The following is a 26,719-nucleotide window of genomic DNA, read 5'->3' as shown; positions in this document are numbered from 1 at the left end:
TATAAACAACTTATTTTATGCCTACTTGCATTTTGTAAGTCATTATTTCTTTGACCAATTACCAAAAAAAAGGACAAAATAAAAGGAGATTGATGCTGGTGATTCATGCCTGTAATTCTAGCTATTCAGGAGGCTGAGATCTGAGGATCTTAGTTTGAAGCCAGTCCAGAAAAGGAAATCTGTCAGACTCTTATTCCCAATTAAACACCAAAAACCCAGAAGTGGAGCTTATAGCTCAAGTTGTAGAGCATTAATCTTTGAGCAAAAAAGTTCAGAGACTGCACACAGCCCCTGAGTTCAAGGACTGGCACCAAAGGAAAAAAAAGAGGAGTGAGAAGAGGAGGTATAGGAGGAAGAGAAAGAAGAGGAGGAAGAAAAGAGAGAAAGAACAATATAAGACATAAGGAACACATTTCTGATATAATTATATGGAACACATTCCTTACATCACCAAGAAGATGAGGAGGAGCAATATACAATTTTATGAAACAAATTTTTAAACATTAATCTGAATATTGGTATCCATAATGTCCAATTAACATGAACTAGTTGGGAATTAAACGTTATATCCTAGAGGAGCAAATATTAAATTTTAGAAGTCTGAACATCTGGCAGGCTTTTTTTTAATATAAAACACCTTGTAAGAACACTTTTGTGACTTGTTAATAGAACAAAGAAATTTATTCTTGAACAGATCTATATAGTCTTTGTGTTTCCAATACTCCATTGGCATCAGCAGTCTCTCCTTCAGAAAGAAGTTCATGTCTGGAGGTTCCTTTAGCAACTGCTTATATGGTTTTCTGGCTCTGCACCAGAAATTTCAGGGATAAAGCATCTCATCCTTAATAAAGATACCACCTAATAATAAATCAGGGACTTTTTGAGGATTATATCTAATCCTGGCACCAAGGCCAGTATCAGGCATGCACAATACATTGACTGAAGAAATTTTCAAGACAGGACTCCACACAAAGAATCCAATCCTTTTTAAGCAGAGGAGTGAGAATCAAGGGAATGGCTCAGATCTACCAACTTCACAAAGCAACAGAATATTGCTTGGGCATCAGATGGAATCCTATGGCCTCAGGAAAGATGGGTTTCCCTTTCCTTCTTGTTAGGAAAAGGGACTGACTATTTAGTCAGTCCAGATGACTAATATCTAACAGACAAATTTTGAGTTTCTGAAATGATCAGGTGGATGAAAAACAGATCTCTTTGCCTTGTGCTGCCTCCTGCTTCCAATCTTCGATTTAGCTGTTTGATGAAGCAATTTCAAGCTGTCCTGAGCCACCTTTGGACCATTGTCCCTTGCGTTCCAGATAATACAGGGGCAATAGTCTACAGCCTTGGCATCAAGAAGCTCCTAGCCATCATAAGATACAAGAACAAAACCATCACCTCCTCCTCCTCCTTCTCCTCCTCCTCCTCCTCTTCTTCTTTCTCCTCCTGCTGCTCCTCCTCCTCCTCCTTTTTTTGCTTAAGCAGATAAACACTGGACAGCCTTTATGCCCTATTGCTGAACATTTTGTACCTATGAACTATGTCACTTGTCAAGTTGAATATTTTTTGGAAAAAGAAACTTTTAGAATCATTGGCCTTCATATATAATTGCATGTATACTTTCTATATAATAAACATACTATACATGTGATCACATATAGGGTATAATCCAACAAAACTGAAATGAGTGGGCTAGACAGGTTGAATCCCCTTTTACCTGCCTACAACTACTTCCTGCTCTTATTATGTCCCTTGGAAATCTTGCTGGTGGGTGCTCCTACTATGATACATCCCTGGGCATCTCATCCCAAACCGTATGGTGGTATGACCACAAATGCTGAAATGTATAGCATATACTAGATTGTAGTACTGCACTAATGACAGCATTGAGGCCAATATGCTGAAAGGCGTCACTTGCAGAGCATCTTTTGTGTTTATTTCATTCTCTCAGCAACTATGGTGAACAGGTCCTCTGCTAATGAAAATGTGCACACTAAGAATGAAAAAAATAACTTTCCTGAAGTGTCTCAGTTAGTGCACTAACTAGCAGGGAATGAACTAGGTCAGCCTTAGATGAAGTTCAGACTCAGCCACTGTGAAATTCTGAGACAGAATGTGAGTTTTCCCTTCAGTACCAGTTACCCTGTGGATTGAATCAGAACAAAAAAACTATTTACAGTTTACCTTCCAGGAATTCAACAGCTTGGTCCTGTAACTTCTTATTCATGGTGACATTTTCCTTTTATGCTATTAAGATTTTGCTAAGTTTTAGAAATAGATCTACAGAGTAGAGTTCAGGAACAAAAGAAAATATTGATTGGATCATAGTTCATGTTATTTTCTGAAAGACTTAAGACTACTGAGAAAAATCCATATACCAAAGGAAAGGTTATTAATTACCTCATAAATAAAATAGGCCAGGATAAGTTCAGGCAAGGGAATATGAGCCATGACATCCTGTGAAGTGATGGAAAAATTCCCATCTTACATTCACAGTTTCCTGGCAAAGGAGAGATTTGATCACCTACAAGATTCACAGTGTTCATAAGCTAAAACCAAACCCACTCTTCCAGAGAACAACTTGCTCTGACGCTGGGCAAAATCAAGAATAATTTTTTCAACACTTTCTAAAACTGAGGAGCAAAGGTGATACACTTCAAAAATCCTAATATTTTCTCCTTGTGCACTTCATTTGTAAGGAAAATCACACTTAGCCTCAAATATCTACTAGAAATCTGACTTTGTAAACATTTCCCTAGTATTTGACCACATCTAATAAAATATAGAGAGATAGATATGGATATAAATACCTGGGTAATTTTTGTACATAGGGTTAAGTTTCAATTGTTAATAGATCTTTTAGGGGTATAGGTTGAGAAGAAATTTAGATATTCCACAAAGAAATGATGTATCTAGATGTTTGAGAATAGTATTCTAGTTGAAATGAAACAACAATGTGGCTAAGCACATTTTGAACTTAGACAGGTTTGAATCCAGATCCACCATTTACTACCAGAGTGAAAGTTGATGAGTTGCTTCATCTCTGTGAATTTAACCTTTCCTTCTTAGTCCATCACAGTTCTCCTTCTACGTTCATTATTTTTGGAGGGTGGAGGCGTCTTTCTGAGTTTACTTTATTCCACCAAACATCCTCTTCAGTTCTTGCAAATGACATAACTTCATTCTTTTTGTGGCTTGATAATAATCCATTGTATATATACTATATATAATGTATAGGGGTACTTAGGCTTATATATATAATTGATTAATGGAAATCTAGACTCTTTCATAATCAGTTATTGTGAATAGTACTATAAATAAGGATATGCAGCTATCGCTACTGAATGCTGATTTATATTCCATCGCATATGCGCTACACAAGTAGTTACAAAAAAGGATCACAAAATTACTTATTTTGTTGAGTTATAGTATTTTTTAAAATTTTATTGTCAGGGTGATGTACAGAGGGGTTATAGTTGCATAAGTAATGTAGACAATATTCTTTTGAGAAGACCCAATGAAGTGCATAATGAAGAGCAATTGTACTCACACGATTTACAAATGGATAAAATGAATGAAGTTGTATTTTTATATATGCTTATGGTTTTATATATATGGAAATGCAATCACAGAGAAGATGTCAAAAATATGAATATTAGTCACAAAGGAATTGTTTTACAGGGCAACCACTTGTTCTAAATTATAGTACTCGTGCAAAAAGCTACACAAACAGCTATTTGCAATGTTAGTTTTATCCTTTACAAAAGTAGCACCAAATATTTCAACATTTAATTTCATATTCGTTAATAAGCTAAATTGGCAAGAATGTTTAAGAAAGTCTTCTCAAACAAATGTTATCATAGAGTTATTAAGTTAAGAGTAATCTCTTGAATAATACATTATTTTGGAAATTGAGCATCAGCAACGAAGAACAGCTTTAATATTATTATCCTACTAAGGAAGTAAAATGTCCCTACATAGGAAATTGTTTAATGAAATTTTCTTCATTATTAGGTATAACCATAGAAATTTTTAGTTCAAAAGATCAGCCAGGCCCAGTGACTCATATCTGTAATCCTAGCTACTCAAGTGGCCAAGATTCAGAGGATCGTAGCCAGCCCAGACAGAATAGACTATGAGACTCCATCTCCCAAATAACCAATCAAAAGCTAGGCTGGAGGTGTGCTTCAAGTGGTAGATATCAGCCAAGCAAGCAAGCCACTCAAATACAAGGCTCTGAGTTCAAACCACAAAACCTGAATGGAATTTTTAGTAATTAGCTTTCAGCCACTGCAACAAAACACTTGAGATAATCAACTTCAAAAGAGGGAGGGTTCAATTTGGCTCACACTTATGAAAGTTTCAGCCCATGTTCAATTGGTCTAGTCGCTTTGGGGGTTATGGCAAGGCCATGTATCATGATAAGAGTGTGTGGCAGAGAAAGCAAAGGAAGGGCCAGGAAGCAAAAGAGAGAATAATGACAGACAGTTCCCAATAGCCCCTTTAAGGTCTTGCCTTCATTATGTAACTTCCCCCTAATAGGTTTCTCTTAACGTTTTCAAGAGCTCTCAATAGTACCATTGATAGAAGACAAAGACTTTAATACATGAGGGGCAGGGGGCACTTGTGTGTTAAAGGGAGCTTTAAAGCCAATGGGGCTTAGACCATAATACTTATGCTTAAAGAAGGCTATGGACATAGATTGGTGGCTGAACACTTATCTACCATGTGAAAAGTCCTAGATTCAATCTCTAGCACCAAAAAAAGAGACATAATTCTTGTCTTAAAAGAATTAAAGTCAAAGGGTATCAGGAGACATACCAACATAACTGTATCATTTTAATGTAATATTGATTACCAATTATTTTCAGTTCTTAATCTACAACAGTTGAGGAAAGGCTCAAAGATCACAATATGTCACAAATGTCACATTGCTTACACTTCTCAATGTTCCCTGGTCTCCCTGGTCTCCAAGAAACTCTAGGAGGAAACTATAGAAGTATAAAATGGTTGTCTATATGATTCGTTGTCTTTATTTTATTAGTGCAAAGAATGAAAGTAATACAGCTTCTCTTCTTTATTGATGTGTCTTTCCCTACCCAGCTGTGTGGCAGTTGCTTGGGATTAGGATGAAGTGAAGAAGAGTTGGAACTAACTGAGTTTGGAATTTTTCCAAAATATGTAGCCTTGCAATGGTGAGTCAAGAGAATTGAGAATGTGTGTCTTGGATGACAATGAACACAGCAACTGTAACTATTGTTTGCAAATTATGACATGGCTCTCCTTGCATTTGTCCATGCATCAGAATCAACATCCGTTTCACAGGATTTGTGTCTGTGGACCCAAAACTAAACTTGTCCTTTCTACCTGAAAATTTAAATATCCCTTTTCATGGGAAGTGAGAAAGAAAATGATAACATGACAGCAGTCTTAACATTGATCTGCAGACTTCTTTCTATTCTTTATGTATGTAACCTATGCAAATGTAATTTACCAAGAGCATCTCATATTTACATATTTTAAACAAAGAACTTTATTGTGAAGGGCATGAAGATAAGTGGTGTTTCCCTTCAGCAATGTTCAGTTAGTCAGGGTGACTTCATGTCCTAGCAAGGTTCTTGACAAGGAAAGGACACCCTAATCCATCCTTTATTTCACAAGACACAGGTTCCTTTTGATCTCAAAGCAAATAAGCAGGTCAAGATAATTCCAACCTTTATGTTTCAGAACAACTTTTCTCTATGCGATTGAGTTTAAGGTCATCCCAATTGTGAAATCTCTGGTAAGTTTTTCTGCAGTTCTGTTGCCCCACATTTGGAGTGTCTAGTAAAATCTCTGGTGTTTTCTCTCTCTTAGCCAGATACATATTAGCTATAGCTTCTCAGAGATGTCACCAGCCAATCTATTGATAAAATAAAAGGTAAACACCTCTCCATAGTGGATAAGCACAAGTGGAAAATTCTTTCATGGGATGGAAGGGGGTGGTTTTATCACTGCAAAAAAGGATTTTCAGTTTTCAGAGTTAAATCTAACAATATATGAGGGAAGAGGAAAAGCTTTTTAAAACCAAAAGGAACTTGCTACCAAGTAAAATCAGTAGTGCTTGGTAAATTAATACCAAAGAAATTGATATCACATATGAATTGATTGTTATTCAATAAATTCTGGCATTGTGGAAAGGCACAAGCAAAAAAATGTCTGTTAACAACTGAAAAATAGTATTAGGAAAGGAAATAAATAAGGACAGGATAAAAGAATATTTTAAATAAAAGAATTTAAAAGAGGTATAGATGATTTTCAAAAAATGCTAGGAAAAATTACTTTATTAAAAATTTACAATCTAGAAGTAGTTATTCAATTCACCAATTTTAAGAAAAAAATGTAGTAGTCACTTCAAACACCTACTCATAGTTTTACTTTTTTCCATTTAATTATAAGTAATGTGACATGAAAGGAAAAATTGTTGTTTAGAGTTAAAAAAAGAGAGAGAGAAATTATAGCTACCCTTTAAGTATAATCTCCCAAATGGATGGCCCTTTTTGTTTGGAAGATTCACATGACCTTTTAGTTATGCAAAGTATTCACCAAAGTGGGAGAAAAAATTTCTGAGGCATAAAAAAGAGTTAAATGTCTGCATATTAAAGTGTCATGATGTCCATAATTTTGTTTAAAATATGTCATCATGGACTGAGTGATATTTTGCATTAGTTAGGCTAATATAAAGGTCTGCTGCATTCAGATGGTCTAATCAGGATTTCAGGAAGTGATCCAAGGGAGATTGCGGGGAGGGGCAGCTAGAATTTACCAGAAAGCCCCCACACTCCTGGGGCAATGATTATAAGCTCATGGATGGCTTTCACTGATCCACAACAGATATTTTGGGAATTAATATAATGGTGAAATTGGGACTTTATTCGTCAACACGTTAGGCGTTAAAAATAGGCCCTCATCAGAGAAAACAGTCTTAGTATCTGTAGACTGTCACATACTTCAGAACCAGATTAGCAAATTCATGATCCTTTGGCTAATTACAGCTCACCTATATTTTAGTGTGATCCTTGAATACATTTTACAACTCGAGTGATCAAAAAAAAGAAAAAAATGTTTCTTGAATGTTCATAAAAATAAACTTTTATTGCAACCATAATTTGTTTATGCATCATCTGTGGCAGAGGTTAGCAAATGTTTGCTGTAAAGCGTGCGATGGTGGAGTTTAGATTTTATGTGGTATACTGTCCCAGAAATACTCAGCTTTGCCACTAAATCACCAAGTTAGCTATAAAATGCAGTGCCCATTGAGGAACTATATTCTCATATAGCATCATCAGCAAACAGAGGTGGTGGGCAGGATTTAACATATGGTTTCGTTTGCATCCCTTGATCTGTGGCTGCTTTGTCTTAAGATGGCAGAGGATAGAAGACCCAAGGACTTGTGAAGCCAAAAATATTTACTAATCTGGTCTTTTACAGGAAAAATAGTTTTAGACTTTTTTTTTAAATTGTAAAATACTATACAGAGGGGTTACTGTTACATGAGCAAGGTAATGAGTACCTTTCCTATCAAGCATTGCTACCTCCTCCATTGTTTTTCTCCTACCATCCCTTCCCTCCCACCTCCACAACTACACTCCTCCCCTTCCCCTGCCAAATTGTAAAGTTCATTTTTCAACATAGTGTCTTGCACATCTCATTGTTACAATGGGTCAACCTGTATCCCTATTTAAGCATTTTGTGTTTTCCCTTTCCCTCCCCAAGTTAGCAAAGTGTATATTTATTGCTACTTTTTTTTCTTATGCTGGATAATAAACTCCATGAAATCAGGGACCTTGTCTTACTTTTTATAATGTGTATTGATTGTACAAAGGGATTTTATTGGGATACTTCCATACATTCATGTAACATACTTGGATCAAATTCACCCACTGTAATACTCTTCCTTATCCTCCCTTCCCACCTTTAAAATTTTTTTTAACAGGTTTCATTGTGGTCTTTTCATACACACATATGATGAACGTGGATCATATTCAACATACTTGCTCCTTTCACCTCCCTGTTCCATCAGCTCTCACCCTGATTGGTTCTCTCATTGTACATCCTGTGCCATACTTTTCCTAAGGTCTGGATTCTGCATATGAGACAGAACATGAAACACTTGTCTTTCTCAGTCTAGCTAATTTTATTATCTTGGTGATTTCCAACTCCGTCTATTTTGCTACAAGTGACATAATTTTATTCTTCTTGATTGTCATATAAAACACATTTTCTCTATCCATTCATCAGTTGATGAACATGTAGTCTGATTCTGTAGTCCACCTATTCTGAGTAGTGCTCCTGCAGTATGAGTATGAAGATTTCTCTGTTGTAAGCTGGTTTATATGATATAGCAAGATCACATGACAGGTCTGTTTTTGAGGGACCTCATACTGATTTCTATAGTAGCCGTGCTAATTCACAATCCCACCAAGAATAGACCAGGGTTTTACTCCTACCTACCATTCTCATCAACATTTGTTTTCTTAATGATAGCCATCTCCCTGGGTGAGATGGAGTTTCACTGACATTTTCATTTTTGTTTTCTTCATAGCTAAGAATACTGAATGTTTCCTTATTAGCCATTTATATTTCTTTTTTTTAAGAACTCTGTTCATTTGTCTATTTATTAATTAGATTATTTTTTGGAGTTTTTAATATTTTGTGTATTCTGGATAGTACATCATTGAATAGCAAAGATTTTCTCTCATTCTATGGGTGATTTCTTGATTCTAGGAATTGTTTCCTTTGCTGTGCAGAAGATTTGTAATTTGACACAGAATAATTTGTCAATTCTTGTTTTTATTTCCCTCTACTACTAGAGCTTTTCAAAAGGTAATAGTTATATCTTTAAGGGTTTGCCTTGGGTCATTTCAAAGATTAAACTCATAAATTTATAAATTTGATTGCTTTTAAATAGTAATCACTCTATTATTGTAATTATCTTTTGTATGCAGGTATCAATTATCCCCAAAACTGTTTTGTTTAGCTTATCCTTCCTCAATGTGTGTTTTTCATGCTTTTTTTGTGTGTGTTTGTCAAGGTGGCTGTAGTTCTGTGGGCTCATTTCTGGATCTTCTATTTTATTTCAAAGGTCTACCTGCCTGTTTTTGTATCAGTATCTTACTATTTTGTTAAATTTGAAGTCTAATATTGCTCTATTTTTGCTAAAAATTGCTTTGGCTATTTGAGAGCTTTTGTGCTTATATATAAACCTTAAGATGTATTTACTATTTCTGTGAAGCATGACATTGGAATTATATTGCAACTGTAGAGTGGTTTTAGCAGTACAATCATCTTTAAAATATTAGTTCTCCTAGTCCATGAACATGGGAGATTGTTCTGTCTTCTAATGTTTAGTAGTTAAAATCAGCTCATAACTTCCACCTAGATCACAGGTGTGCACTTCTACTATGTATAAAAAATTTACTCTTATCTTTAACTGCAGCTTCTTCAACTTTTTGGAGATGTTTCTCATGTTCCCTGAGTCACTTCTTTAGACATAGTCCTCTGAAGAGTATCTTGTAACTTTCCTTTCTTGATGTGACTTTTTAGTTCCTTAGAAGACCAGTAGCCCTACTGAAGATTAATTATCCACAAATCTTTTGTTTATGTTTAAAGCCTAACCACAAGACTAGGAACAAAAGGTCACTGTAGTAGGAATCTGCTAGTCAGTCACTGAGATGCATGCAGCAATGCAAAGTGTGATTCTTCTTTAAATGTCTAATAAGTAAAATGATTTGCAAAAGGCAAAGTATTCCTCTTACATGAAGAATATACATACATTATACAGTTCTATTCATCTAATTTTTCTGTATAGCTCTCTCTTTGTACTTTGGTGAGATATAATATAACTCCTGTGAGTTTGTTTGTATGCTGGTCCTGGGGCTTGAACTCAAGGCCTGGGTGCTGGCTGAGATTCTTTACTCAAAGATAGGGCTCTACAATTTGAGTCATAGCTTCACTTCCTGCTTTTTGGTAGATTACTGGAGATGAGAGCCTAATGGACTTTCCTAACCTGGCTGGCTTTGAACCTCAATCCTCAGGTCTCAACATCCTCTACTATGAGCCACCAGGGCCCTACTTACAAAATAATTCTTAAATAATTTTATTAAGCAAATTTTTTCCTGAGACATTATGCTTATTTAATAGGTAACAACTAGACAACTTATTTTATCTTTTATATACCCATTGGCATTAACACAAATGCAATTTGTACAGATCTGTAATACAATCCTGTGGTGGCCTTGATTTTAGATCTAGTCTTTAAAAACTTCCAGCTTATTTTTAGTTGCATTGCCAGTCCTATAGCTATGCGTTAGTGGTTTATTTTTCCCCATTTAAGATTTCTCAGAACTTTCTCTCCCCTGTGGTTTTCCACTGCAGAAGAACAATTTTAAGCTACTATGCTGTTCCCCAGTATGGTGAACTGAGAGAAGAAGAGAGCTAATAACATTTCTAATTTGGGAAGACATCTCTAATATAATTTTTCTGTTAATCAATGTATCTTTTACAATGGATGGGCCATTGTACAATATAGTTAGCCACAACACATTGAAAAGTACAAATACTATTCTCTTACCTGGAGAGCTAGATCGAATTAGAGGAGATTATTTGAATCTAATAAAAAAAATCTAATGGAACTCCAACTATAGCCTCTGGGCCCCTAGTGAGCATAGATTGTGATGATAACTTTTGAGTTCTCCTGTAATCATAAGATAGGATGCTGTTGTACTTGGTAGATTCTCATTCGATACTGTGAGACAAACACAAGGGGTGGGAGAGTATACTCGAAATGGTTGTTATAGCTCAACTGCCATATGCATTTGGCTGGCAACTATTTTCCCACTTTGCTTTTCTAGTAACTTCAAAGATACCAGAAAATCAAACAACAACTTAAGCTTTGGAAAAATAGCCAACCTCTTAATATGGAGGCCTGTGGTGGAAAGACTGCATATTTGGCATTCAAAAACACCTAGCGTTGCCCTTTGTCAGCTATGTGGTTCTGAAAACTTTTCTGCATGTAGGGTTTTTGCTTCTTTATTGTAGTGCTTCTGTGGGGATGGAGTGGTGGAGATATGTAAGTCTGATTTATAGACAACAGCACCCAAAGAAGAGCAGTTTCCTTTTTGCCAGCTAAAGTGGAATAGTACCGTCCCAAGTTCTGTCAAGAATAAGAATCATGAGTAGAAAGGGGTCAAGGTATGGTGGCATACATCTGTGATTCTAGCCTTCAGGAGGTTTGAGGCAGGAGGTTCCCAAGTCAAGGCTAGCAAGGGATACATAGCAAGATCATGTTGTAAGCAAAGACTACAAGGCATTTCAGGATGTAAAATTTTCAGTGGTAAACCAAGACATACTGTTCAAAGGACAATATTGATAACACAGATGAAGTGCCCATATAGAACTATTGGTTTCTTGAAGAGTATTTCCTATTTTTGTGTATGGGGTGAAGAAACAGGTATTCATGATGTTTAAAAATTATTTTTCAATCACTTCATTGAGCACTGTTGAATGCTTTTTACAGCAATGGTTCTGAATGGGGAGCTATTGTTGGTCTCTCAAAAAAGGTTTGGTAATTCTAGAAACATTTTGTGTTGCTATAACCATTGCATGGTGAAGGGATCTTCTGACATCCAGTAGGTATAAACCAGAAATGTTGCTAAACTTCCTACAATGCACAGTGCAGCATCTCTCTTCCTTCACTACTAGTAATTATCGAGCCCAAAATATCAGGAATGTGAAGGCTAAGAAACCTTTTGTCTACAAGCTAAACGATCTCTGCTTTTCTTCTATGTATTCAAAATTATATGTAAAGCTAAAACTAAAAAAAAAACTACTTCATGATATCTGTTCCCTCACAGAATTAATGCCCTGTGTGATCCAATTATTAAAATAATAATGTCTGAGATACTTTAGAATTTACTTTTATATAATACCTCACTTAATTTTGACAATATTGTAAACATTCTATTATAAATAATAACCATTTCAGCCAAGGCATAGCAGCTATGCCTATAACCCTAGCACTCATGAGGCTAAGGGAAGATGATGGTAAGTTCTTGGTTACTCTGGGCTACCGAGCACAACTCTATCAGAAAATAATAACAATAATAATATTAATAATAGTAATTACTCATTTCACAGCAGTACAGACATTTTACCCAAGGTCATAGCTTAGGAGCAGCACTAAGACTCAATCTAAAAATGTTGAGACTCAATCTCATGCTTTTTATGGCCTCCCGTCCCATTTGACCCTATTCTTCCCATGGGATTCTCAGCAAAAAGGATGTGGTCACTTAAGTTCCACTAAGCCAATGGATCTCAACTGCGGATACACATGAGAGATTTTCATATGTATTAGCAACTCTTCCACTGTATTATATCTGAAACTCTGAGGATACCAAACAGGCATATTTTCTAAAAGCACCCCTATGCATGCCCACTGCTGGTGTGTTGACTAGCTTCCTCCCATGCACCCCAAACTGGATCTAATTAAATTTTATTTTTAACAGAACTCTATCCAAAATAGCAAAATACACATTTTCTCATGCTTACATGAAGACGGACAAATACCACATGACTCACTTATGTGAAAAACACGTGTACTTGGGATATCATGCAGAAAAAGCCAAAGCTAGATCCAAAGTTAATCTGTGAGTATTCTGATCCATATCCAAGGAGGGTTCCCAGTTGATTCTTGTACCAGTTTAACCCTGTGAGTGGTCAATCTTTAACCACCAGCCCAGGAGATTCTTCAGATGACTGGCAGTTCAGATTCCATTTGAATGCAATTGTACCAGAAGTTCCAAGCAAAATCTATATAGCTCAGCTCTGTCTACCTGCAAACCAAGAAAGGTGTTTTGCCTTGAATATTGAAGCAGTGTATTTAGTAGCAACAAATAACTGAAGCACTGGAATACAAAAGAAACTACTCTCACCAGATGCTAATGGCTCATACTCGTAAATCCCAGTTACTGAGGAGGTTGAGATTTGAGGATCTCAGCTCAAAGCCAGTCCTGATTGAAAAATCCCAAGACTCTTATCTCTAATTAGCTAGCAAAAAGCCAGAAGTGGAGGTATAGCTCAACTGGTGGAACACCAACCTTGAGTGAAAAAGGTAAACAAGAGCACAAGACCCTGAGTTCAAGACCCACTACCAGGGCTTGGAAGGTAGCTCAGTGGTAGAGTGCTTACCTTGCATGCATGAGGCCCTGGGTTCAATTCCTCAGGGCCACATAACCAGAAAAAGCCAGAAGTGGTACTGTGGCTCAAGTGGTGAGTTCTCACCTTGAGCTGAAGAGCTCGGGGAGGGGACAGCGCCCACACCCAGAGTTCAAGCCCCACGACTGAGAAAATAAATAAATAAATAAATAAATAATAACTCCAATGGAGAAAGCATGACATCAGTAAGTTAACATTATATGAGTTAATTGAGAGAGCACCGAGTTTGGAAAGGGTGGGGAAGAACTTCAGCATTAAAATAATTTTTTAAGGAATATTAAAGCTGGACATATTATCTCCTTAGAAGATCAATGACATAATCATTACTCATTTCAAAAATAGAATTTGGACATGTAAAAATGAAATTGATATGTGAAATGCTTTCATGGGTAGTAAACACTGAAATTACTATAAACTGTGATTTAAAATTAAAGAATTGTTGAGAATAGAGTTGAAAATCCAAGCACTTTCTAAATAAAATTAGATGACAAAGTAATGCCTTTACCTACAGAGCTCTACTTACTTGGGAATCTTGGCTATGAAACTTTATTGTGACCATAAATGTTGCATCATAAAATGACCAAGGACTATGCCCCTTTGGCAATAATTTCTAGAGTACAATTCTCCAAACAAGAACATTTCTAAATGTCAGTTCTTCGATCTGCCAGCTGAATCTGGCCTCTATCTGAAACTCAAGCTGTGTCCCCTCCCTTTCGCATTTAGTATTCTTTCAAAAAATAATGGTTCTGAGATTGGATTTGGATGATAATTGGTTTTGAATCAAAACACGCACAAAAAGAATACTACACAGATTATTCGTGTCCCAATTTTTACCACAATGCGCTGGCTCTGCAGTAACATGTGCTATCAAAATACATTTTTTTGACATTATAGCTGGCTTGTAAGACACATCCAGTGAAGGTGAACACCGCTTCAAGGCTCAGTTTGTAATTAATGTCCCTCTTAGACTCTTCAAATGAATCTTCAAATGAATCACCTTAGTTTGGGGGGGCATTCAGGTTCAGTCACAATGAAACTAAGATTAGAAATTGGTTCTTTGAGTCACCCTGTTACCTATGCACTCTCTAATAACTGTACTTGCTAAGTTACCTTGTAAGTATTTATTTATCAAAAGATGAAAAGCAGGAAATACTATAACTGGGGATAAGCTTTCATATTACTAAGAAATATCCAAATAGAGGTTCAAGTATACACAGTTTCAATGTTTCAATATCCCCTCTATGTACCATATTGGAATTTAATTGCCATTCTGACAATGTTAGAGGGTAAGGCTTTGGGCAGATGATTAGATCTGTCCTCACGAATGAATAATGTTGCTAACCCCAAAGTAGCTCAGTTCTCAATGTTGCTAACCCCAAACTGAGCTACTGCTCAGTTCTCATGGGAATGGTTCCTGCCAAAACAGTTGGGTTTGGCCTGATTTTGCTATCTTGTGCATGCTCTCTTGTTTTCCCAACAAGTTCTAAGGCCCTCAACAGATGCTGGTATCATGCTATTTGATTTCCCAGCCTCCAGAGTAATGAGCCAAATAATCTTCTATTGTTTATAAATTACCCAGTCTGTGGTATTGTACTACAGAATATAAATAAATAATATAAATAAATAAACTAAGACAGGCAGAAAATAAAATAAGACAAGGCACAATTAATGAGCATATATACAGTCATTCTCCCTGTTATATCTGTGTTAGAAATTACCCAGTCAATGATGGCTCTCATTTTCCTGAGCCTGGGCAAATCCCAGAATTCTGACATCTTTGTATTGGCTATCGTGAATATCATCTCTTTATACAACTAGTTTTATCTTTTTATTAGCTTTCTAAATTTGGTGAGTAGATTAGAAAGGGATCAATCACACTATTTTGTGCCATGACTAGGCAATTTATAGGAAGCATTTTTTATTCTGCACATAAAGTATTTTTCCATTTAATATTACAAATACTCCTGGTATCTGGTTCCAGAGGTAGCTAAGATTGGTTGCTGGTGGCTCACACCTGAAATCCTAGCTATTCAGGAGGCATGAGATCTGAAGATTGTAGTTTGAAACCAACCTGGGCAAGAAAGTCTGAGCGACTCTTTTCTCCAATTAACCACCACCAAGTCAGAAATGGAAGTGTGGCTCAAGTGGTAGAGTGCTAGCCTTGAGCAAAAATGCTTAGAGACACTTCTCAGGTCCTGAGTTCAAGCCCCAGGATACACAACACACACACACACACACACACACACACACACACACACACACACACACACACACACACACACACACAATTTAACTTTTACTTTAGACAGCACCAAGGTCTACATCTGGCTAGCTTGTAACTGTAAATTCATAAGACAAGAGACTCAGACAAACACCAGATTTAAGAAAGCCCATCCATATAAAAAGAACCCCAAATCTACCCAAATATTCAAAGTATACAGAATGTTATCCTATGAAAAAATATTTTTAGCTTTTTCTCTGTTGCTGCCAGTCAATTAGAGATGATACTCACCAATGACCAGTAAACAGGATTTTCTTTCTATTTGAACAGTTCAAATTTATAACAACATTAAAACATAGTACTGTAAACAAAATTACACACAGCATGTAATACTTTTATATCCTGAATATAGATTCTTTATTCATTCTTTTCTGATATAGCTACATATCTTAAGCCATGACATGTCTCACCAGTAGAGACATTTTGACTAATTTTGCACATCATGCCGTATTCTGAGCAATCCAAATGGCTTTGGTTCATTTTGGAATTGAAAAGAAAACTTTGAAGCCAGATGCTGGTGGCTCACACCTATAATCCTAGCTACTCAGAAGACAGATCTGACCATCAAGGTTTGAAGAGAGCCTAGGCAGACAAATCACGAGACATTTATCCCCAATTTACCAGCCAGAAACCATGGCTCAGGGAATAGAGTGCCAGTCATAACCAAAAAAGTTAAGAGCATAAGCCTTGAGTTCAAGGCCCAGCACTGGCACAAAAATAGATTAAATAAGTGACTAAATAAATACATAATAAACAAATAATGACATTTGAACAAATCTGCTTATTTGAGATTTGATACAGAAGTCACAAGCCCTCTTACTCTGCCCAAACTAAACACTGTCTTGCTTTGAGTGAAGCAGTTAGCCTGTTATTCTGAGGACTCAAGTTGAAGCAAATCTCAAAAGAAAATATTCGACCTTAATCCATAAATATGGGACAAGAAAGTTGGTCATATCCAGGAAATGTCATGAGAATAGTTATTATAGGAACTATTAGACCCCTGGGAAATGGCAGGATTTCTTGGATTCAATTTTGGGGTCTGAGCCAAACGAAGAAAAGTGGATTGGTGACTAAAAAAAGGACTTAACTAACTTTTCTTCTCAATCACTGTTACTAACAAAAAAATGATGGTTTTGTCACTGTCTTCTTACATTTCTATTTCTCAATGACAGAACACAGCTAAAACCCTGATCTACCTGATCTATTAGTGAAAGTATGTCAGAATTATATTTTTGTCCATCAAGATTCCAACTTCAACATACAGCCCCTGGCTTACCCTTTCTACTTCCTCTCTCTCTCTCTCTCTCTCTCTCTCTCTCTCTCTCTCTCTCTCTCTCTCTCTCTCTCTCTCTCTCTCTCTCTCTCTCTCTCTCTCTCTCTCTCTCTCTCTCTCTCTCTTAGTCAGTCATGAACTATCGGCTTTCCCGCTGTCCCTGAGCTCTTCAGCTCAAGGCAAGTGCTCTACCACTTTGAGCCACAGGGTCACTTCTGGTTTTCCAGTGGTTAATTGGAGGTAAGAGTCTCACAGACTTTCCTGCCTAAGCTGGCTTTGAACCGCAATCCTCAGATCTCATCCTCCTGAGTAGCTAGGATTACATGTATGAGCCACTGGCACCCAGCTCTACTTCATCTCTTTTACTACCTCTGGTTGCACCATGAATTACTACCACTAGAAACCCAGTTGTCTTGTTTTGACCATCCTATGAGCTATTCCCACTGACCAGAATAGTCTGGCAGGTCTCCAGTCTATTCAAAAAGCCAATTCTTACTCATCCCTTAGAATTCAGCTCAGAACCACTGGTGTGGACAGCCTCTTCCAGTTCCCTTGACTCCCATCAAGAGGTCATTCCACTTCAACTTTCCATAAATATCCTGTGTTCACCCCTCCTAGTACTGAGTCACATGCGTCCATCACTGTGTCCAGTACAACCACTGGACTGTGCGTTCTTGGAGACCTAAGACATATTTATGACTCTGAGATCCCCAAAATATCGTGTGTGTCACCTAATCATCACTAAGAGAATTGCACGATGAATTCATGAGTGAACACAATTTAACAAATACTTTAAGCCAACTGTACTACCCCAGGTTAGATGCATTGTCATTCGCTTTGATGAAAGATTTCTGGGCTTCCAGAAATCTTGTCCCCATTATCTTTACCACTCTGCTACCATAATCTTTTTACTTTATTTATCTTTTCTTTGTTCTTGTGTGTATTTTTTTTTTTGCTTTTATGGTACTGGTATTAGAACTTGAACTTAAGGCCCGGAGCGTGGGGACAGGGGAGCTGTCCCTTAGTGTTTTCACTCTAGGCTGGAGCTTTACCACTTAAGCCAGAACACTACTTCTAACCCTTTGCTGGTTAAATGGAGATCAGAGTCTCCCAGACTTTCCTGTTTGGGCTGGCTTTTCAGCCCCCTGAATAGCTAGGATTATAGGCATGAACCACTGATGCCTGGTGGCCAAACTCTTTCTGAATAAAACCATTGAGCACATGGTTCATCATAATGTAGTCTGGGTTACTTCTCCAGTGTATTCTCCCACACTAGGTGATGGCCACATTCACCCATTTGCAGTTCCCAGGGTACAGTGTGTTCATTCTTGCACACAGGAAGCTCTCAGTCAATGTTTGTTCAATAAATGGGAAAGGTCAGCTATGTTGTAATTATGCTGAAGCTTGTCCGTTGCAACCAAATTGGGGAAAAAAAATCTTAGGTGCCTTTAGGGTCAAAACCTACCATCTGCCAGACACTGAGTTAGGTACATACAGCACATCTTACATTCCAAACCAACATATATTTATATGTAAATGCATTTAACTGAAATAAGCATTTTGTGAAAATTTTAACCCATTATGTGATAGGAATGCTATTGAAGTTCTATTCTGCTCTAATCTGATTTCGGTGTTAAAGCACACTTTTGAATAACACCTTTCTAGAAAATGGGATATTAAATGGACTACAGAAGTGAAAAGGACTATTGGGTAGCCGAAAGACACCCCTTGAAGTTAACAATGATAAATTTATCACAAGCTTAGTCTTTCTGGCTATAAGTTCCGTGTGTGTGTGTGTGTGTGTGTGTGTGTGTGTGTGTGTGTGTGTGTGTGTGTGTGAGTGTGTGCGCGCGCGCACACACGCGCGAGCTGGTACTCAAATTTGAACTCAGGGCTTTGCACTCTCACTTGACTTTTTCATTCACAGCTGTTGCTCTATCACTTGAGCCACATCTCAGTTCTGGATTTTTGCTAGTTAATTTGATTTTGGAGATAAGAGCTCTTGAATTTGTCTGCCCCACCTGGCTTTAAACTGTGATCCTCAGATCTCTGCCTCTTGAGTAACTAGAATCACAGGGTTGAGCCACTGGTGTCTGACATGGCTATAAGTTTTCATCCAGCTTTGTTCAGCTACAAGGAAGAGAATTATATTTAACTAGGAATGGGGATTTCCAAGACCTATGATGAAGGACAAAGGAAAGTATGAGATTATGACATTGCAGGACAACAGACAGAACTGAAGATCATTAGTGTTAAATCAAATGAACCAGACTAAAAAATTATCATATAATTTCTCCCCTATGTGGAATTTAGTGGGAGGAAAGGATATGATAGAATAAGAGGGACCACTAAGGATGGAGAAGAGAAAGGAGAAGCAAATAGAAAGGTTAATGGGAGGGATATGTCAAAGTCTAGTGGGAGGGGGTATGTATGTGTGTGTGAAGGTCATAATAAAATCTCTCACTTTGTTCATTAACTTGTGCTAATAAAAATAATAATATCAAATCATGTAATCAATTTCTGGTAAGACAACAAGGGAGCTCACAAAGGAGTATGAAAAGAGAAAAGGTAATGGAGTCAGTGGACTGAAGAGCTAAGAAAGTGAAGAAAGCAAATCAGGGGAGTGAGGTAAAAGACAAACCAAGCAGGAAGGTACATGCCAGAAACGGAGTTCGTGTGTTGTCCAGGTTAAACACCAGAGCAAAGGTTTGACAGTGGACGTGGATGGAAGGTCAGGTAGAGGGAAACAGCCAAAAGAAAGAAGATTAAAGACCCTGGAGCTTATGGTGTTGAAAGAATCATCCATATGAATACTAAAATAATGAAAAATTATCCCAAGAATTTTGGAGAAAATTGCAAGTGATCCAGGAGCTAAAAATATGAAAGGAGGAGAGAACTAGAGGAGGTGATTGCAACAGGAGGGTTTGTGCAATCATCTGCGGGCCAGGACTTCGATGCTGGAGTGACGGGAGGTAAGAGGGAAAATGGCCAGGTGCACAGTGGGGAAAGGGTGGCCTCCAGGACACCCACTGCACCTCGAGGGCTGGGACTAGGAGAGGATGGGAGCCAAGCGGCTTGTGCCCATGCAGCAGGGAAGCAGGCCCCTTTGAGCAAAAAATAAAAAGCTATTCCAAGCAGAGGCAGAAGATCTAAGAATTTTGTAGGTGACATACTCTGTCAGTAACCTGGGCCATGTTGCTCTGTAGATCTTACGTGACTGGACAGCTACTGAACAGAGGATTTTCTACAAATGGCTCAAGAAATAAAAGGCTAACTCAGATCATTTAAGTTCTATACCCTTCACTTACATCAATGCCAGGCTTTGTGAAATAAATGGTATGGAAAGATGCTTTGATTCTTTTTCCTATTTTCTACTATATATATTTTTTATTTTTCTGAACATTTTTATTATCTTTAACTAGTTGTACAAAGGAGTTGCTAGTCACCAAAGCAGTTCATAAATAAAGTGCATCTTGATAAATGTCACTCCTTCCAACATTCTTACCCACCCGGCCCTACCCACCCCTTCCTCATTTTTCTTAATGTTCAGATTATGTACTGAATTTTTGCCACTTAACAAAGTAGTCTATATATACAGTGTATCTTTATCTTTTCAGTAGTTGTATAAAGATGTTTCAATTCAATCTGTCTGTTTATGAGTACAATGCATCTTGGTCAATATTACCCCTTCCAATTGTTCTCCTTCATCTCTCCCAACCCCACCCATTCCTTCTAGGCTTTTCTATGCTATTTATTTGTATTTTTTATTTTTTGGTCCCAGTCCTGGGGCTTGAACTCAGGGTCTGGGTCCTGAGCTTGTTTGCTTACCACATTTCCAGATTTTGAGTGGTTAATTGGAGATAAGAGTCTCACAAACTTTTCTGCCTGGCTTCACACCACAATCCTCAGGTCTCGGACAACTACGTAGCTAGGATTACCAGTAAGAACCACTGGTGTCTGGCAGACCTCTCTATCTAAAACAGATTTTTCTCATTCTTTAATATTTTTAGTTTGGTTTTTTAACCCAGAAAGAAGTATGTTATGTGTAGCAGTCTAGTTGAATTCCATACATAGGAGAAACTTCATTTGCTATGCTAAAAAGTCATTCATCAAACACAAACACCATACTAAAAGGCTGAAGTTCTATGTTAATTAATACACTTGAAAGGAAAACCAAACTGATGAAAAAATTCCTGCAAAATTCACCCAACGCTATGAAAATGACTGTCAGTTTCAATTTTTGCTTTTTACAGCTAACAAAATGCAACTTGGACACCACCCACTGGACATTTTGTATTACTGCAATATTACCCTTAAATGACAAGTAATGGATATTTTGTGATTCATTCATTATTATAACTATTAGTGTATACTATTTCTTTATTGTCTTCTTCATATCAGAAACATTTATAGGCTAAATCCTATAACTTCAGACACTTAGTAAATAAAAACAGTAAATAAAGCATAAAACAAAAGCTTCATTTGAAACAAGTCAAAAATTGCCATTTCTAGACTTAGAAACATTTCTCTCTGACAGTGTTCTCAGGGGTAATAAAATCAATCATTTCATGTGCCTGCTATTCTTTTGCATCTAAAACAGCTTTATGTTTGTGTGTTTGTAAGCTTTAGATTTTAATTTTCACTTTCCAAAAATGGTATCATGCTGTATTTGTTTGGGGAGCGGCTTCCCTTTTCGATTTGTATTACATTACTAAAGTTCTTTCTGTAGTCTGGCTCCTATGTTTCAGCTCCTTTACAGTGCTCTGTAGTGGGAATTTCCACAGCTCATGAACCCACTCGCCCTCTCTTCCACTGATGAACATTTATATTCTTTCCATATTGCCTTAAGTAAGGGGGTATTACATAAGCTCCTAGACATAGGAGCTCCTAGACATAGGATTCACATGATAGGAAAATGGTCCGCCTTTTTTAGATTATGGCTAGATCACTTCAAATGGCAACAGCAAATTACACTCCCTGAAGAAATATATAATGGATCCTTGAAAAGCCAAATCCACACTGCTATTTTCAGATTTTAAGTTTTGTATCAGATGCTGGTGTCTTACACCTGCAATCCTAGCTACTCAGGAGGCTGAGACATGAGGATTGTGGTTAGAAGCCAGCCCCGGAAGGAAAATCTGTAAGACTTTTATCTCCAAGTAACCACCATAAAGGTGGAAATGGAGGTATGGCTCAACTGGTCAAGTGCTACTCTTGAGCAGAAAAGTTCAGGGATGGTGCAAATGCGGGGTTCAAGCCCCCAGACAAATACAAACAAACAGAAGGAAGTCAAGCCCATGTAAAGTGGTGCTTGACACAGTCTTACTGGGATTACCAGTGATGTCATCTATGTCATCATGGCTTTCCTGCCCACATGTCCATCTCATGTGTACAATATTGCGTCCTGTTTTCTGTCCATTTTTTGCCAGTCCTAGGGCTTGAACCCAGTACCAGGGCACTGTCCCTGAGCTTCTCTGTGCTCAAGGCTAGCACTCTACCACTTGAGCCACAGCACCACTTCCAGTTTTTCTGTTTATGTATTACTGAGGAATTGAACCTTCATTCATGCTAGGCACGCTCTCTACCACTAAGCCATATTCCCAGCCCTTCCCTCCATTCATATGATATGACATTTATACTCCCCTTATTGCCAGAGGTCCCAGTGTGCTCTTCCTTATTTTTCTTATTTTACAATAATTTAAACAGGAAAAGTTGAGAGAAAAATACATAACATTTCCATTCATATTCTTCACCCCTAGTCTATAGCAATTAACATTTCATCTTATTTGCCTTATCATTCTCATTTGCTCCCCTCCTCACCTCTCCCTACTTCTTTTTGTTCATGAATAAATATTTTTCTGATCCTGAGAGTAAGTTTCAAATGTAATGTTACATTGAGCAGGACTTTACTATGTAGTTCTTAAAGCAAAGATGCCCTTCTACAGAGGCAAAAACAACCATCAAAAATCAAGATATAAATCTAAGAGCTGGTGGCTTACTCCTGTAATCCTAGCTACTCAGGAGGCTGAGATTTTAGAATTGCAGTTCAAAGCCAGCCCAGACAGAAAAGTCCATTAGCCTCTTAACTCCAATTAACCACCAAAACATCAGAAGTAGTGCTGTGGCTTAAAGTGGTAGAGATCGAGCATTGAAGGAAAAAGCTCAGGGACAGCACCCAGGCCAAGTTCAAGCCTCATAACCCATCAAAAAAATCAAGAGATTACACTGACATAATTCTACAAACCTCATGCATTCCATTCAGATTTTGTCTACTGCTTTTTTCATGGTTTAAGATGTAATCTATGGTTACATATTGAACAATCCCGCAAGTAGTTATTATGCCTTTTATCCATCCCCATCAACCTGGAACGGATCATCTGTCTCTGTTTTTCATGGCCTCAATTTTTATTTAAGTACAGGTGATTACTTTATAGAATGTCCTTGTTAGGAGATTTTTAATCAAAACTGGCTGGAAGTCATTCATTTGGGGCCCCAGAACATTACAGGAGTGATGGGGTTTCCTTCCCAATGCATTGTGAGGAGGTACATGGTGTTCATTTATCTCATTATGGATGAAGTTAATATTTACTATCTGATTAATGTAGTATATGCCAAATTTCTCTACTATAGGGTTACATAATAAGAACTTGGGTTTATTGGTTAATACAATCATACACAGATAGTGGGTTTGTATTTGCATGTTATTATCTCACTGAGTTAATGACCATAGCTTTCTATTAGTGATATCTATATTCCACAAGTATCCTATTTATTTTTTACCCTTCCATGTAAGTTGTGAAATAAGCTTAGAAAGTTGCATGATTTTGGTTTCAATGACACTGAATCAATAATTCAAGTTGCATAGAGAATGGACATATTGTACTGTTTTTTTTTTCTTTTACATTTTTTTCTTTTACATGTCTTAATGATGGGCTGTGTTTTCTATATGGAAATCTTCTTGAAATAATATTCCCAAGGCATTTGAACTGTTGGTTTCAGGAGCTAAAGTTCTGAGAATTAGGCCAAAAAGAAGGCTGTTTTTTTTTTAAATATTTGAAACTGGAATTCACCCCACACTACACTGGTGTGGGTTCAGATCAACTTGACATGGATAATTGAATAGTGAATATTTGACCTTAATACGTATTTAAGACTGGTGGTGAAATATATTTAGCTCATAATACATCAACTAGAGCTGATGTTCCACTTTTTCTTTCACTATCTCTGACCTATAATCAGTATTTCTTCTTGTGCCAGGAGAAGACTGAAGAGAAGAAGGGGAAAGAGCCTATGGCTACAATTCTATTGTCCTAAATGAGAGGTGTCTGTAGAGACAAAGACAGTATGAGTCAAAAAGGACTGTGGGAGGAAACCAGGAGGAGGAGGGTGGGAGAAGGTATATCAGAAACAAGGTAAGAGTCAGGAGGAAAGACTGGAGTTACTATTCAGAAAGTAATGGGTCATGGTTGTCAATCATTCTATTGTGGCCAATCAACCCAATGACAAATTACCATTCACAGGAAATACTACTAACAGGTAGCCCCCAAGACCAAGAAACAAGAAGGAAAATCTCCCCTGGTTTTGCCCATTACCAGTTACCCATGAAAGCCAAAGAGAAAACTAAAGTTTTATGCAAAATTTTAAAAAAAGAAAACAAAAAGCCTTACTAGTGAGTATAAATTTGACAGCAACTATCCCATGGTCATACAGATCCAAGATGAGTTTGGAGAGGAACATTCCAGGAGGACCAACAGCTTGTGGTCTCTCGAGATTTGGCTTGATTCAAAGTCAGCCTCCTATAAAACCAGGGAAACCATGGCAACTTGGCATTCCTTTGAGAGAGGGTCATCAAGAGTATGAAGTTAGTTCTCGCTTCAGCAGCACATACACTAAAATTGGAATGATACAGGGAAGATTAGCATGGCCTCAGCGCAAGGATGACACGCAAAGTCGTGAAGTTTTCCATATTTTTGTTGTTGTTGTTTTGTTTGGGGTAGGGATGCGTGGGAAATGGGGTTTTTAAGTCCTCGAAACACACTTGGGCACGGAAATGCAGTACTGTAAGGAAGAGGGACTTCCAGCTTACACAGACACCATCTTCAGCCGCGTGACAGGGACATTTGCGTTGGCGTTTGTAAGGCACAGTAAGCATGCTAAGTGGCCAGGATCAGAACTCTCCTATCTGAACATACTGGGGAGCAAAGCGGCGGTGACATGGGATCCTGGGGGTCTCCCGTGTAGGAATGGAACATGACTGGTCTCCCAACCAAGGTGCACTGAGAAGCAATCTACGGATCGGTCGTGGCCACTCCTGGGGAGGTGTGAGTGGTGTGGTCTTTGGGATAACCTTCGGCCTTTTGGATTTGGACTCGGAGTTAGAAGAACCTACTATTTCAGATGCAGTTACTGGTGGTCATGCTTTGCAGACAGTCCTTAAGGCTGAAAACACAGAGAATGGGGATTTCAAGAGGTCTTTCTTTTAAAATAGACTTTTGTGACCCACTAGTTAAAGGTATTGCAAAGCGACTTTGCATGTGTCTTGAAGTTGACTTCATTCTTGGTTGAAGGCCTCAGAAGTGGTGGTTTGCTTTGATGGGAGCAGCTACTACTGTGGTCTTTCCTCCTTCTTACTTTTGCTTTTTCTCCTATCTCCACCATTTCTTCTGCACAAAGATGTCTTCTGTTCATCCTGAACATTTTTAAAAATGCAGAATTTTATGTGACTGATTTTTTGCTTCACAATTATGCTGTGAATTTTACAAAAATTTATTTTCTTTTTTAATAATGCATTGTACCAAAGCTGTTTTCATAGCACATAGATGTCTGTAACCAATAATGTAGCAGTTCTGCACTTCGACACAAGGTGTAACTAGACCATTTTTAAAGATCAGACCCAGAAACAAAACAAATCAAAGAAAGATTGGACAAATGGGATTGCATGAAATTGCAGAGCTTCTGCATGGCAAAGGACATAGCTAGCAAGATCAATAGAAAGCCCACGGATTGGGAGAAGATCTTCACTAGCCATATCTAAAATATACTTGGAACTCAAAAAATTAAATCCCCCAAAAACAAATCATCAAAGAACTGCCCAATAAATAAGTGGGCTAAAGCCTTAAAGAGAAACTTCTCTGAAGAGGAAAGAAGGATGGCCAATAGACACATGAAGAAATACTCAACTTCTCTAGTCATGAAATAAATGTAAATCAAAACAACACTGAGATACCACCTCACCCCAGTTAAAATGGCTATAATCAAGAACTCTAATAACAACAGATGCTGGAGGGGATGTGGACAGAAGGGAACCTTACTGCATTGTTGGTGGGAGTGTAAACTTGTTCAACCACTCTGGAAAGCAGTATGGAGGTTCCTCAAAAGACTCCAGATAGAGCGCCCCTATGACCCAGCAATTCCACTTTTGTAGGCATTTACCCAAATGATCACAAACAAGACCATACTAAAGCCACCAGCACAACTATGTTTATTGCAGCATTATTTACCATAGCTAAGATATGGAACCAACCCAGATGCCCCTCAGTAGATGAATGGATCAAGAAAATGTGGTATATAGATATACAATGGAATTCTATGCCTCCATCAGAAAGAATGACATTGCCCCATTTGTTAGGAAATGGAAAGACTTGGAAAAAATTATATTAAGTGAAGTAAGCCAGGCCCAAAGAAACATAGGTCCCATGGTTTCCCTTATTTGCCATAACTAGTATATGTATGAGACAAGCAGAAACGGTCAGATAAGTTGATGTTAGGTGAAATGAATCCCAAGATAAGGACTCAAATGTTTTTTTTTTCTTTCTTGCAATTGTTTCTAACATATTTATAAAATGATTTTTTGTTGCTTTGTATGTCCCTCCCCCATGGTATAACCTCTGTTTTCACTGTATTTGATGTTG

The 26,719-nt window shown here is 37.6% G+C and overlaps 1 non-coding gene across 1 annotated transcript; it reads left to right on the top strand.

Annotated features, from left to right (window-relative positions):
* Window positions 1-24,673: 24,673 nt before the first annotated feature.
* On the top strand, window positions 24,674-24,780 carry LOC138806567 (U6 spliceosomal RNA). The gene has a single exon (XR_011365926.1). It is a non-coding gene; the product is annotated as a U6 spliceosomal RNA (small nuclear RNA).
* The last annotated feature ends 1,939 nt before the right edge of the window (window positions 24,781-26,719 follow it).

This window comes from Dipodomys merriami, unplaced genomic scaffold (genome assembly GCF_024711535.1).
Source record: "Dipodomys merriami isolate MVZ:Mamm:240054 unplaced genomic scaffold, mDipMer1.0.p SCAF_10, whole genome shotgun sequence".
Classification (NCBI taxonomy): Eukaryota; Metazoa; Chordata; class Mammalia; order Rodentia; family Heteromyidae; genus Dipodomys; species Dipodomys merriami.
This window is presented reverse-complemented; position numbering and strand designations above follow the sequence as displayed.